This window comes from Eupeodes corollae, chromosome 1 (assembly GCF_945859685.1).
Source record: "Eupeodes corollae chromosome 1, idEupCoro1.1, whole genome shotgun sequence".
In the NCBI taxonomy this organism is placed as follows: Eukaryota; Metazoa; Arthropoda; class Insecta; order Diptera; family Syrphidae; genus Eupeodes; species Eupeodes corollae.
The window spans coordinates 221431456-221447212 of record NC_079147.1 but is presented as its reverse complement, the minus strand read 5'-3'; the positions used below and the strand labels follow the sequence as shown (position 1 = coordinate 221447212).

Below are 15757 nucleotides of genomic sequence, written 5' to 3'. Positions count from 1 at the left end.
GTCAAAAGCTTAAGAAAAGTCAATGTATACACAGTCAACTTCATAACTTGTTTTAAAGCGTTTGAACATATGTTTGAGAATAGTGAGGAGATTTTTAACGGTTGATACCATCAGGCTTCGTCAATGTGAGAAAGTGCTAATGTATCAGCACTTCCAGAAATGGTTAAATCTTTAGACAACAGCTCTTCTTAAATCAAAATTATATAAGCAATCAAAGTAATTACTGTAAGGTGATTACTTAAGTCAAAAATTGTCCAAAGGGGGGTGATATTTATCAATATGGGTAGTTCCAGATCTAGATTCTAAAACAAGAGTACTAATAGCGTTAGAAGAAAAGACTAAATCGAGAATTCGATTTTTTGAGTTTTTAATATAGCTTGTTTGCTGTAAGTCAGTAAGAAGGACTTTATCGAGAAGAGATAGTTCCAATTGTGAAGAAGAAAGAGAGGCTTAAAATCAGGATTCGTCTTTGGATGGAATTCAGTCAATGTGTGGTAAATTAAAATCTCCTAGAAGTAAAATATTGGCGTCAGAGATGGACAAATTTATAAAAAGTCTAGTGATAAGGAGAGATTGTTAAAAACAGACTACAAACTTTTTGGAGGAATGTAGACGTTTAAAATGAAAATAATCTTAGTCTCTACTTTATACATACCAGTTAAATTGATAATTCAAAGGGAAAAGATACAGAAGAAGAGAAATATGTATTTTTTACCGCTATGAGAACATCTCCACCTAAATCCTTTGCATTACCAACATGACGATCGCTTGTGTAAACTTCGCACTCTTGACTGAAAAGTTCTGTTTCGGAAAAGCTTGAATTACGCCAACTTTTGTGTCAAAATGAATAGAATTATTAATTATTAATAATACATTCTTTATTTCTTGATGATTGTTTAAATTTTGTTGATATAAGAATTGTAAAGCTTCACAAAGTCTGCCTAATTGACTTATTTCGAGTTTTTAGTAAAAAAAAAGAACAATTTGAGAAGTAAAGCCTGAGGATTTCTTGTAAGATTGGGTTTCATTGCAATTGCACAAACTACGTATCGGGCCGAGGTCAGTTCTCTGGGTCTATAATTTAAACAAAGTATTTCAGTTCTTTTAACACCTGGTTTTGAAGATTTGAGTCAGGCCTTTTCATAACTTTTATAATACAATCAGCATTTGATTTTAGATTCTTTAAAAATACTTGTGGCATACCGAATTCAATATGGATTGCACATGTAGGTGTTGAGTTATCCAGTTTAAAGAAACTCTTCTACGTTTTGAAAGCCAAACACTTGATTTGCATAGTAAAGTCATGTTTTAATGGTTGCATCAAAGACTCTAAATTTAGCAGTTGCATCCACATACTTGTTGTTTCTTTTACAGATGTGCAAAAATCAGAAACCTAAGTATTTGAACTGATTAACTATTTCTATTGGTCCACGATCCAAAAACCATTTTTCTTAGGAAGTTGTTCTTCGATGAGTATTTTCAAAAACCATGATTTTTGACTTTGCAACATTTATACTTAAATCCCATAAATCACAAAAACGCTTGACCTTGTTTATTTGTAACTGCAAAGCTATGGGATTATCAGCCAATAGTACAATGTCATTGGAGCATTTTTATTAATGTTTCTCCAACCTTAACACCACCAGGGTAATCTTTAGATACGTCATCAATATATAGTGCAAACATTAATGGACTTAATCTACAACCTTGTGGAACACCAGCACTTGTATTGACGAAATTAGACATTCTACTTTCATTCCATACAGCAGCAGAGATATCGGTTATAAGGAGTTTATATAAGTTAAGATATTTTGTTAATAAACCTAGGGTAGAAACTTTAGAAATTAAAGAATTCCTGTTAACAGTATCAAACTTACTTACTTACTTATTTAAGGTGGCGCTACAGTCCTGTGTGAACTGGGGCCTCAACCAACAAACTTCTCCATCTAGCTCGGTCCCTAGCTAGATGTCTCCAGTTTCGCGCTCCACTTTGGGTGAGGCACCTTCCACTTGTGCGCTCCACCTGATCCGCGGTCTTCCTCTACTGCGCTGTCCTGTGGGTGTGAATTCGAAGACTTTCCGGACCGGAGCATTGGTTTGCATGCGCTCTACGTGACCCAGCTATCTTAGTCGTTGGACTTTTACCCTTCTGGCTATGTCTATGTCGCTGTACAGCCCGTACAGCTCGTCGTTCCATCTTCTCCTCCACTCCCCTTCGATGCATACGGGACCGTAGAGCACACGAAAAATTGTTTTCTGCGTCTACAGCGGAGCCTAGCTAGACGAAGTCCTTGTCTGTCTGTCTGTCGATGGTGACGTTTTGACCAAGACGTCGTCGGTGTTGTATGTCCTTTCTTGACGACAGCATGTACTTTGTTTTGCCCTCATTAAATTTTAAACCCATTTTTGCGGCTTCTGCCTCAATACTCACAAAAGCCCTATTGACTTCACGCTGAGTTCTTCCGATTATGTCTATGTCATCAGCATATGCTGGTAATTGGACAGACTTTTGAAAGATAGTGCCTCTAGTGTTGACGTATGAGCTCTGCACTGTTCTTTTAGGCACGATGTTAAAAAAATCACATGACAGCGCATCACCTTGTCTATAACCTTTTTTGACATCGAAAGGTTCTGTTAAGTTGTTTCCAACCTTTATGGAGCAGCGTGAATTCTCCATGGTCATCCTGCACAAACGGACTAGTTTGGCAGGGATGCCAAAACTAGACATGTCTCCACAAAGCTCGTCCCTGTAGATGCTGTCATATGCGGCCTTGAAATCGATGAAAAGATGATGGGTTTTGGTTTGGTGTTCTTGTTTTTTTCCAGGATCTGCCGTAATGTGAATATTTGATCAACTGTGGAGTTTCCTGGTCTAAAACCACACTAATAAGGACCTATCAGGTTGTTGACGATGGGCTTTAGACGTTTTTATATTACGGCAGAGAAAATTTCATAGGCCATGTTAAGTAGACTGATTCCTCTATAGTTGGTGCAGTTTAGAGGGTCTCCTTTTTTCAGGATCACCGTATCAAACACCGCTTTTAAATCGACACTCTCTAAAAACATTTTGACTAAAGTAGTAAGTGCAAATATATGGTCAACTAATGATAGACCCGCACCCGATCGAAACCCTGCTTGGAAAATACTAAGAAGTTGATTCTCTTCAACCCATTTCGTCAACCTATGATATAGAAGATGGGTGAATATTTTCCGGAGGCACGGTAAAATCGATATGCTCCTGTAGTTTTCTGGGCGCTGGGAATTACCTTTTTTAAATATTGCGCAATCCATGCTCTCAAAAATAATTTCGGAATAGATTCTTCCTCAAGAACAACAACAAAATGGACCAAAAAATTTTCTGATGGGGTTTTGTAAAATTCAACGGGAATACCTTCAATTCCCGTAGACTTATCATTTTTCATTGATTTCAAAGTATCTTCACTTAAGTTAGAGCATATTCAAACGCTTGGTGAACCGATAACGGTTCAGAAGAACTTTGAAGTGATCAGCAAGACGCCACATTTTTACAGCCACCTAACAACCTCACCTTTGACCAAAATGTTTTTGAGTCCTTACATGATGAAAGACTGGATGCTACACCACTGAAATAAAGTTTCCGTTTTTGAACTAAAAGCTGTTTGTATTGTTTGTTCGCCTCTAATTAAAGTGTTTTGAAAAACACGGAATTGTTCTTCCTAAAAGGATTAAGAAGAGCAAAACACTTTTTGCGAGGTTTCATGCATTCCCAATCAAAGCATTCAGCCACGAACATGCCACCACCACGGGGTTTTTCTCTCATACTAAATGCTTGCCGTACAATATGTTAAATATTTTTACTAGCCTGGTCACTACTCCAATTTTCTTGTTCAGTTTAACTGAGCATCAAGTCTTCGTCTGTTAACGTCCGCGCGATTTTCAACCCACCTTATGGTCCTAATTGCTTTATTTGTCCCCATCGTCACCCCTGACAATATGAGAGAAGTTACTGTTGGCATATGACCAGAGTAATTCGCAGTTTGAAAATCGAAGTCACTGATAATACTTTTGGCCAGTTTCCTCTCTTGAAACAATAATTGATTACTGAGCTGCCTTGACTCGATACGAAAGTGAGTTCGCCATTTTTGTCTGCTTTAGATATTCTAGAAGTTGCCTCCCGAATCTATTAATTACTTCATCAATAGATTTCCTTACACCTTCGAGCACATGAGAAATATATTGTACCAGTGAAGCTGGGTTCTGAAAATTTCCGATCCTTCCATTGAGACCGCCTAATATTAAAATACTTTGTAATTCGTTTTCATTAATAAAAAGCTGTAATTCTGTAAATTCACTAACCCAATTATTGCAATTAAGATAGGACAGGTCAAAACGAATACGTCGTGTGGAAATGATTGGGAGCTAAGAAAAATTTCAGCAGTCTTGCTACGAAGTCCAATTACGTTTGGTAGCAGAGCGCAAGCCTGTTGAGTTTTTTGACTTACTATCGACATCATTCTTACTTTCCTTATATTTGCCTTCGTCACTCCGTTGTTTGAGTATATTTTGTTTTTTTAAAATTTTGCATTTATTTCAACAAGTCTAAAAACAAGCTTTTATTTCTCCTTGATCAATTTCAGTACTCCTATGGTATAGTCTAACAAACTTTTAAGACATAGGCCTCTTATTTCTTAGAGCAAGTTCCATTGACTTATGAACTTTTTTTTTGTGCTTAAATGTTTACTCCTCATAAACAATGGTAAAGGACATAATATTTATGGTAACATCATTTAGAATATTCAATCATAAATAAATCGTATTTAAAGGCAATTATATGGTTATACAAAATTGCTTAAATACTTTCTAGTCTTGGTTTGTTTTTTATTAAATAAATTATTCGTCATTGAACTGTTGGTTGGTTTCATGTTTTACTTAATTGGAATTTGCATTTTACAATTAGAATTACTTTTTATTGTTTTTTTGTTGTTTTTATTTTTTTCTAAATGAACATTCTTTAACTTCAATTATCAAAGACAATCAACAAGATTTCAATTATAACCAAATGTGCGTTGAACAAATATATTTCGTTTTTTTTTATTATTATTTTTAAATCTATTTTAAAGTAGCCTGATGCCTGAGGATATAGCTCTGGTATATGCGTTTATTTAACATGGGGTGGCCATGTCCCATGTGTGACCTTCTAATATAAGACATTAAGTTTTTGAATTGCGCTGAATATAAATTTTGTTTAGTTCTATTGAATTTTTGTTCTTTTCGAGGAACATGACAACTGAGCAGATTGTGTGACATTGCGTGATGTCATTTTTTTTGTGTTTTAAATATGGTTTAACAATCAAATTAAACTATAGGCATTGCAAATAAACTAAGGCCCAAGAAGTTCAATAGAATATTATTTAGTTTTCACATGTTTCTGTTTATTCACTTTGTTAAATTCTATATATCAATGACATGTTATGAAAATTCAATGATACAATAACATAGCGTCGAAAAAGACATCATTAAAAGGGTACAATATGTGCATTTGCAATCCCCAACTGAACATTAGATTTATTCAAATCTTTAAAAACCTAAAGCATTCCTTAAGTCCAAATTTAGATTAAATGTTCTTAAAATTATTAAAAAAATAAAAAGCATGTTCAACTTTGAAATTAATTTTAACAAGATTCGTTATGTTTTCTTATTTTTTACAATAAAGCTAAAAAATGTGTTCCATTTCAAATGAAACAACACACTTTAATAGGTCTTTTTTTTGGGGGATGTGTGGCGTATAGAAAGCTTTGACTAAAATATCAGACCTAAAAAAACTCATGGTTCAATGCGAGCTGTTAAGAGGTTATTACGACCAAAAAAGTAAGTAAATCTTTTAAAAGTCGCTTTATGTTTAAATAAAAGTATATACGCTTCAACAGTTTGAAGATTCAGAAAAGAATAACTAATTTATATTTATAAGTAAAAATAAAACAAACAAATAAACAAAATGATAAGTTGATGAAAATTTAATTATAAAGTAAAATAAACAACAGGTTTATTTTAACAAAATCCAACCCTACTGTAAAGACGGAGAAAGTTCAAGCAAACCAGAAAGGCCTGGTCGGCGCATCAAATTTTGTCCTCTTATTTGGTTCCTACTCTTGTTGTTAACGACACTCGATTTGTTAGTTCTTGAGAGAAAGCTAAGTCTCTTTGCTAGACATTCGCTGCGAATTCAATGCTGGCTGTGAGTGCTATGAATCCGCCTGTACTTAACCGTGTTAGTGATTCTATCCATTCGTTTTTCGCATTTGTACTGTGGCAAGAGTCCTCAGAGATCTTAACGCAAATAAATCCGCTGGTCCGGATGGTATCCCCGCTATGAGAAGAGATGTTCTTTAGCACTGGCAAAACCACTATGTAAGCTTTTCCATCTGTCCTACTATGAAAAACAGCATTTGTCCAGTGCAGGTCTTCCATGACGCGTAAGTCTTGATGCATATGCTCTCCCTGCTCTTCGCTCATATCTCCTAAATTTTTCGGAAACCTGACCAGGTGACTGGAGAAAGTGGAGTTTTATGCTCATATTGCACCCCATATTTTTAAACTGTAGCAGGAGGTCTTCTACGAGTTCAATATAATTTCCGGATTTCTTATTTCCGAGAAAATTTTAAATTACAGAGACGAAAGCTGTCCAAGCCTTTAATTCTAACTCAGTCATAGAATTTATAAATTGGGTAACCTTCGTCAGTTGTCTGATTTGGGGGCCTTCAAAAATACCGGCTTTAATGGTGGAAGGATAATTTTGTCACGATCTACTAATGAATTCTGGACAATGTTTTTCTTTCCAGGCTCCATATTTTCTCTCTACGGCCAGTTTCTCCTTATCCAATGCTCTTACTTGGCTCTACTGTCCCAAAGACATATAAAATAGGGAAATTTAGTGTAACCACTTTGTTGACCGAGAAGAATGTTCACCATTTTTAAATCGACACAAATTTGTCAATTATGGTCATTGTATTTAATTTTGTTCAAGACTAGCGAAATGTTAAAATATTCTTCCTTCAACTTGGTACTGTGGGCAATAGGTACCCCAGTATATTTGTTTCCATTATGTAAAAGAATACATTTTTTGAGCTGTCAATGAATAAACGCCAATCTTTTGGTTCGTATTTTTTAATCCCATTTTTAACTATAAGTTTTTAAAATCTAATATCGTTTTCTTCGAAAAAATAACACCGTATTTTTTTATCTTTCTCACTATAAAAAGTTATTTTAGTATCTGAGGGAAGCACATTTTTTTTTCTTTTAATCTTGATGCTAGCAGTTTTGAAGCTTCTTTAGACAGACTTAAATCTCTTACAAGATCATTTTACTTCTTTTAGGAAAAGCACTTCGACTCAATTGACATATCTTTAAAATCATCATCAGTATCATTTTGTGATAAGCTTGGTCCGTCAATGTCTTGTTTTAAGGGTAAAGATATATTTTTAAGCACTGAAGAGACTGGTGAACGCTGCCCTGGACGTTGAACAAAACTAGTACGTCGGTACTGCCATTTAACTCGATTTTAAGTGTTTAAAACGTTTATATTCACGCTACAAAAATAACAGTCCTCGAAATGATTTTGTTGTTCTCGCCAAATAGTCGTTGTTTCAAACTTAAAGGCACTTCTTTTACGACTTTCCCATAATCTTAAATATTGTGCACACGACTTACAAACACATTTTATCCAAGAGGATACTCAAAATAAGTATTTTTTACGATTTTGTAACACATATTCTCCGCATATGTAGCAAAAATGATCTGGGTTATTTAAACAACGTCTTTTTGAACTACTCATAACGCGAAACCTTGGGATAATAATCTTAACACCTTAAAATACGTCTACAATCGATTAATATACAGGCTTCAACGATAAAAATCCAAACCAAAGTCACGAGAGCTGCTTAAAAAAATTTTAACGGTAAATTTAAAACAAACAATTCATAAGTAAGTACTATCAACTACAAAATACGCGGCAACAGACAAAAATATAAATCTTGTAGACCAGTGATTATTTATCAGTTCAAGAAATATCTCGAAGATCGAAAGCTTCTTAATGGCCGACAGTACGAACTTCGCAGCAATAGGTAAACTGCTGATCCCATGGTTCATCTCACCAAACAGTTAAGCAAATCTTAACATCGTTTTGTATAAAAAACGATATATGCACTTGATATTTCATAAGCATTCGAAAGGGTTTGGCATCAGGCACTCTTATCGAAAATCCTTGCTTTTGGTTGGTTATGAATCCCTTCTTCATTGGATTAGAGATTTCGAAACGTTCAATAAAAATAGTATTGGATAGGTTCATGTTTGAAAACCACAAAATAAAGGCTCTTATGCCTCAGGGCTATGTTCTATCTCCAACATTCTTTCTCGTATACATAAAAATATAATAAGGTCGTCAAATTCCGACTTAAACACCATTGTATAATGGGGAATAAAAACCCGCTTGGAAGTTAATGCTTCGAAAACCCAGTGCTGTTTTGTATCGTTCAAGCGAGATATACCCCCCTTAGACCCTGGATGGTACTTGCACATCTTGTTACTCTCTTCTGGAACAATCACATACGCGATGTAGCCAAAAATGCGACAAGATGTTTGGGTTTCTTGAGGCGATGCGAGGAGTTTACTTAAGCCTCTTGGACAGTATTGAACATAGAGCATTTGAATTGATTGGTGATAATATCATCATTAGTTCATTCACTTTGCTTGGACATTGTCTTAAGGTCTCTTGTCTAACCCTTTTTTTACCTTAATTTAAACGGTTTATGCTCTTGAGAAATAGTCAGTTGCATTAATCCCCTTAACCGTAACATTCGAACTTCTAGGAATGCTCATCAGTATACCTCGAGCCTACCTTATTTATTGCAGAGTATTATTAAAGAGAGGTCTACACTGCTTGATGGTTATAACAGTAGTGTAAAACCATTTATTTAAAAAAAAAATAGAAATATAAAAGAGATGAGATGATATAAAAAAGAAGAGATAGAAAACATATGACTTATGTATATTATAGTGTGACTCCAACACTCCTCCTTAAGGATATGGTTCTTATCGCACTCCCATTGCTTCTCTGTATTGTGCATGCTTAATTTTATACAAGGATTTTGTTAGAGCATCATCACTTTTATGTTATCCTGGTTGAGTACATCCTGTATGAAGTGATGACGTATGTCGACGTGCTTAATTCTAGGGTAGAAACCTGCATTTAAGGCTATCAAAATTGTGCTCTGATTATCGCAAAAGATTTGCAATGGAGGTTTCTGTTGTCCAAGAAAATTGTATAGTCCGTTCCACCATAGTGCCTCTTGCAAAGTGGCTGATAGCGCCATATATTCCCCTTCGCATGAAGATAGATCTACCTGTTTCTTGGAACTCCAAAATATGGCACCTCCTTGGGCAATACAAATAAATCTAGTGGTACATCTTTGATCATTGGCGTTAACTGCCCAATCAGTCAATCTATTATGTTGTTGTTGGACGTTTTCTTGGATTCAAGTATGTTCCAAGCAGATATAGGAGAAAATGTTGAACAGCATTCCAATGTCGACGTCCAGGGTTGGAATTGAATCGGCAGAGTATATTCACAGCGAATCATATATCGGGTAGCGAACATTGTGCTTAATACATGAGGCAACATAATGGATATTTTTCGTATCAGATGCACAATCCTGGATTGATAACTTTTCACTGGAATTCATTTGTGTCATCGTAGGTTTGGCCTTTTCCATCCCAAACTTTTGGAGAACTTTTTCGATAAACAACTCATGGTATTGCAATTAAATTGTCGGACGTTGTTATGCGCATTCCAAGAATTTGTTTTGCTGTTGCAAGTTCTTTCATTTTGAACTGTTTATGGAGCCGCACTTTAATATGCTCTAGCCAATCGTTGTTATTTGAAATAAGATGGAAATCTTCGACGTAAACGGCTATGATGAGTATATTTTGATTTTTTAATTTAAGGTAGATGCACGGATCGTGCTTTGATCTTTCCAATTTAATTAATGATATATGGCTAATTCACAAATACGCTTCAGCTTCGGCTTCGTCTGCGTTACAGTGGGGCTTCGAGGTTAGGTTAGGTTGGAGTGGCTGTCCAGATGTCATTGACGCACGTTTCGTACTTTTAATAAAGTTAGAGAGACGTTTTGTGTCAATCGTTGCCAGTTCACTGGTATTATTGGAGAACGGGATTACCGAGAAAGTTATTCCTTCTAATGGAAAGTGCTGGGCATGTACATAGAAGGTGTTGGACTGTTTCCTCTTCCTCCTCGTCCATGCAGCTTCTACAGAAGTCATTTGTGTAGACCCCTAGCCTCAGATCATGTTTTCCTATGAGGCAGTGTCCTGTTATTACTCCAATTGTAGAGCTTATACTTTGTCTGCTCAGTGATATCAAGCCTTTTGATACTTGGCCATATTTGCTTGGTTGCTAGACAGGTGGTACTCTGTGACAATCTAGCATTTGTTGATTCTAGAGCATATTGCTTGAGAAGATATTTGCATGTAGCAAGTGGTGTTCCTATGTTATGTTTTTGTCTAACATTAGGCAGAAGTGTTCCGTTTTTGGCGAGCTCATCGGCTTTGCAATTTCCCGGAATGTCTCTGTGGTCCGGCACCCAAATGAGGTGTATGTTAAACTGTTCCGTCATCTCATTCTGAGATGATCGACAATCGTCTACTGTTTGAGAGTTTGTGGAGACAGACGCGAGAGATTTAAGATATAACGTTTTCTTTGAGCCAGGATAGTGCTTTTTTAATCGCCATTACTTCTGCCTGCATTGATTGGGAAGTCTATAGGATAGACTGAGATTCAGTTGTTCCGAAAAGATACCACTTCCAACTTCGTGATCGGTCTTTGAACCGTCTGTATAGAAGTGTACCGCATCCTCTTCCAGGGTTCTCTCTTCTTCCCAGGAGGATTTTGAAGGGAAGGTCACATGGAAGGTTTTACCGAATACCATTTTTAGGGTGATGTAGTCTAAGCGATCTGGGATAGATCTGAAACTGTCTAAAATAGTAGTATGTCCAGTATTGTTACTGGTCCATTGAGAGGTGGCTCTAAGCCTTACGCTTGAGTTGGCTACCACCATTTTGGAGAAGATGTCAAGAGGTGTTAGATTTAAAAGCACTTCCAGTGCTGCGGTTTGTGTTGAGCAAAGTGCTCCTGTGATGCACATACCTGCTGACCGTTGGACTTTGATGAGCTTATTTAGATTTACCATCTTGTCCAGTGCGGTCCACCATACGACAGCTCCAAAAATGAGTATCGATCTGATTACCGAAGTGTATAGCCCGTGGGTTATTTTTGGGGAGAAGCCCCATTTTGATCCTATGGCCTTTTTACAAGTAGAAAGCGCTACAGTAGCCTTTTTGACTCTTTCATCAATATTTGCCTTCCAATTTAGTTTTTTGTCTAAAATGAGGCCCAAATATTTAGCTTGATCGGAAAAGCTTAATGGTATTCCTCTAATCTTGGGTGGGCTAATCTGAGGAATTTTATATCTTCTCGAAAAGAGTATTAAAACTGTTTTGTGTGGGTTGACGTCCAATCCACATTGCTTAGCCCATTTAGTTAGCCTGTTTAGGGCATTTTGTAGGAGTTCCGAGAGAACTTGGGGGTTCTTCCCGGATACGGATATCGCAACGTCGTCAGCATAGGCAATCACCTTAAAACCCTCTGCTTCCAATGCTGTAAGTAGGTCGTTTACTACCATGTTCCATAAAAGAGGCGAAAGGACTCCACCTTGGGGAGTGCCTCGATTCACCGATCTGGTGGTAGTAAAACTTCTCATGCAAGAAATTATTGTCCTGCTTTTCAGCATGAGACTTAAAAGATCTATGAATGACTTCTCTAATTTCAGCTTATCCATTGCTGTTGTGATTGCCTGGTAACTGACGTTGTTGAAAGCTCCTTCAATATCTAGGAACGCTACCAGGTTATATTCTTTGTATTCGAGGGAATGTTCAATAGTACGTACCAGCGAGTGAAGTGCTGATTCTACTGATTTTCCCTTAGAGTAAGCATGTTGAGCTGTGGAAATGAGACATGGTTTTAAATTATGTCTGATATACATTTCAATCAATCTTTCCAAGGTTTTTAAGAAGGAAGGATGATAGGCTGATTGAGGTGAGCCTTGATGTCTGCCCAATGATCATGAGAGATGTTACCATCCACATGACTCCTGTCAATGACCGCAGCGACGCGCTCAAAGGAGAGATCTTTTTTGAAGGCTGTTGTGCTGTTGGAAAGCACCTTCTGCCTTAGGGTTGACAACACGTTCACACACCTGAGTTGGCTCGACAGCATTTTCAGTAGATGTGACAGCCATGGCGCGATTTTTTTGTTTAACTATTGTCTTATATGATTTTTTTTTATTTGAGTTTTTCATTTTATTCCCACGAGTAATGCGGAAAGACGGTCAGCCCCGGCAGAGTCGCTTGCCGGAGTAAGGCAGAAATATGACGGACCTTGCCACAGCATCGGAAAGAGCTCGTTAGTGGCTGGTTTATCCCCCAGCCTTCCATTCTTCGGCACGGTTTTTGTACAAGTACGCTCACACCACCACTGAAATTAGGAACCTCTAAACTATTATTAAATTGGGTTTCAGAACGTTGCACTATTGAGGAGTTACAACAATTCAGCGACCCTACTCAACCTTATCTAATCACCATCCTGCCAAAAACGCTCAGGACTACTGTGGTGATCATTGCCCGCCTGGCACCCACTTGGAGGGTTTGAATGAGGATTTTGCCGATTGGATTACGATTGCTTCGAGGTTGCTTCGAGTGAAATTTCATCCCTCCAAAGAGCAAATATTTTGTTTGTCTGTCAAATAAATGATTAGATAATTGAACTAGATCTTCCGTTTTGAGACACATTACATTACATTACGTTCTTTTCCTTACGATTGTCAAAAGAAACGTGAGGTCGAAGCTCCATTGTGATAGCATGCATTGAATTCCTATGGCTGAACTCGTAAACGTCAAGCGAAGCCGGAGCTGAAGCGTGTTTGTGTTTCAGCCATGATTCAGCTATTAAGCGTTTTGTCCAGCTCATGATTCCAGACCCTACTGGACTGCTTTAGTCCATAAAAGGCCTTTGTAAACGGCATACCATGTCTGGGTTTTCAGCACTAGTGTAATGTGCTGGCTGTTCCATGTAAACTCTTTCGGAAAGCCTTCCTTGAAGAAAAGCTGAAATTGCGTCCATTTGTTCGACTTTGAAATTAAGTTGGACTGCTATTACGAAAAGATATCGCAGTGAACTATGGCGGACAACAGGTTAGTAAGTGTCCTCATAATCCACCCCCTTTCGCTGCGAATATCCTTTGACGACCAACCATGTAGTGATCAATGTGTTCGGTTGCATTTCGCTTTGTACGGAAAAAGCCATTTCGATTTGATTGGCTTTTTATTAGTTGGCAATGTTAGAAGAGTCCACGTGTTATTGGCAAGAAGTGACTGTATCTCTTCTCCCATTGCGAAACTCCACTGATGTGCTTCACGTATGTGCATCTTCCGGCGTAGTCGGGTGATCGACGATGAGGTTAAAATTCCCTAAGGTTCCTTCTCATGTAGTGAATTTTCTTCAGATCTATCCGGATCTTGAAAATTTATACCTTGAAAAGATGTGGAATGACAACCTCTGTTGTTTGCCGATTGCACAGACTTTCAAGTCTTTTTCAATTTTGTTGCTGAAATTGATTTCGGTTGCCGGACTTTGTGCTTGTTCAAGCTTTCGTGGTTTAAGTGGCCCATTCGGCACTGCACTCAAACGCAACATTTTTTGGCACAATTAGTAATCTTGAGTGTGCGCCTGTTATAAAAAAATTGTTATTTTTATTATATTCTTTATATTTTTATTCTAATACGTTAAAAATAAATTTAAAAAGTGTTATTCTTTTATATTAAGTAAAATACCATTCCATGAATAAATATCGTCAAATGTATTGAATTTTAACACTTTTCTGTAAATTAAAGTTCAATCATTCAAATGACTAAATAATAACATCATACTCTTACATACTTTGAAACATTGAATGATGATTGTAACATACAAACATTTTATAGATTCACTTATGACCATACATATATACATTTTACAACTAAAAACCCATTGTAATGTAAGAAAAAAGATTCATATCTTGTGTTAGGTGGGATAATGAAATTCAGTTTCGTGCCAAAACCTTCCGAGATATCGTATTTTACGATCTAAATTTACTACGGTGGAATAGTAAAATTCATTAACTATACATTTTCTAAAAAGCTCATAAATCTACCTGAACATCAATAAAATTTGAACTTGAAATTACTGTTGCAAAAAATAAAATTAAAAAAAAAAACATGACTTCCCCCGTGACAATGTATGGAACACATTGCCGTGACCAGGATTCGAACCTGGGTTACTACGGCCACAACGTAGGGTCCTAACCACTAGACGATCACGGCTATGGGAAGTATATAAAAATCAAAGTCCAATTACCCATTCGGGAAATCAAATTTGAATTCAATTAGAAAAATACAATAGAAAAACCTTTCTCTACGCTAATAAAACATAAACTTGAGTATGGTCAAGCTTATTTCTAAATTTATGACTGAAGTGGAATGAGACTTTTTTTTAATTAAAAATGTAGTCGGGTAATATATGAAAAAATTATATTTATTAGGTATAATTTGGAACCATAGGAATAGGTAAATATAGTCAGATTGTAATATTGATTTTAAGGTAAATATTCAAGGTTTGGGAGAATAACTACTTTTATCATAAAGGTCATTCCAATAGTTTGTGCCTCAAGTCCACATATAGATTTTATTTTTGATTTTATCTACAATGGAATCTATTTTATAAATGTTTGTATGTAAATGACACAGAACACAATTCGATTTAAATAATCTTTGAAAACAATTTATTTTATTTTATATTGCTTATTTTTCATAAAAACGTTTTTTAGGGCAGTTACTCTTATGTTTTGGAGAATTGTGATTCTAAGAGTTTAGTAATGTACAATAAGGTAGTTATTCAAAGTTCTGTTGCTAAAAAATGTATTTGTTTAAGTTAAAGGGTTTCAAATATCTCAATAATTCAACTTGTAGAGTCAACAATAAAAATGATTTAGGATAAAGAACCTTAAAAACCACCCGTTGAAGTCACGGAATTGATATGAAAGGACCGGTGTTTCGTTGAAAATTCTATCAATAGTATGGTAGGATTTTACACAAATAACAGAAACAATATATACAGTTTGAATACTACCGATAAAAGTTTAACTAAACGGTGATTTTTTGAGAGCTTGAGAACTTTTTTAAAAAAAAAAAACGCATAAAATTTGCAAAATCTCATCGATTCTTTATTTGAAACGTTAGATTGGTCCATGACATTTACTTTTTGAAGATAATTTCATTTAAATGTTGACCGCGGCTGCGTCTTAGGTGGTCCATTCGCAAAGTCCAATTTTGGGTAACTTTTTCGAGCATTTCGGCCGGAATAGCCCGAATTTCTTCGGAAATGTTGTCTTCCAAAGCTGGAATAGTTGCTGGCTTATTTGTGTAGACTTTAGACTTGACGTAGCCCCACAAAAAATAGTCTAAAGGCGTCAAATCGCATGATCTTGGTGGCCAACTTACCGGTCCATTCCTTGAGATGAATTGTTCTCCGAAGTTTTCCCTCAAAATGGCCATAGAATCGCGAGCTGTGTGGCATGTAGCGCCATCTTGTTGAAACCACATGTCAACCAAGTTC

General features: G+C 36.4%; 1 non-coding gene across 1 annotated transcript; it reads right to left on the bottom strand.

The window, feature by feature from the left end:
- Positions 1-14394: 14394 nt before the first annotated feature.
- On the bottom strand, positions 14395-14466 carry Trnah-gug (transfer RNA histidin (anticodon GUG)). The gene has a single exon. It is a non-coding gene; the product is annotated as a tRNA-His (tRNA).
- Positions 14467-15757: the final 1291 nt, after the last annotated feature.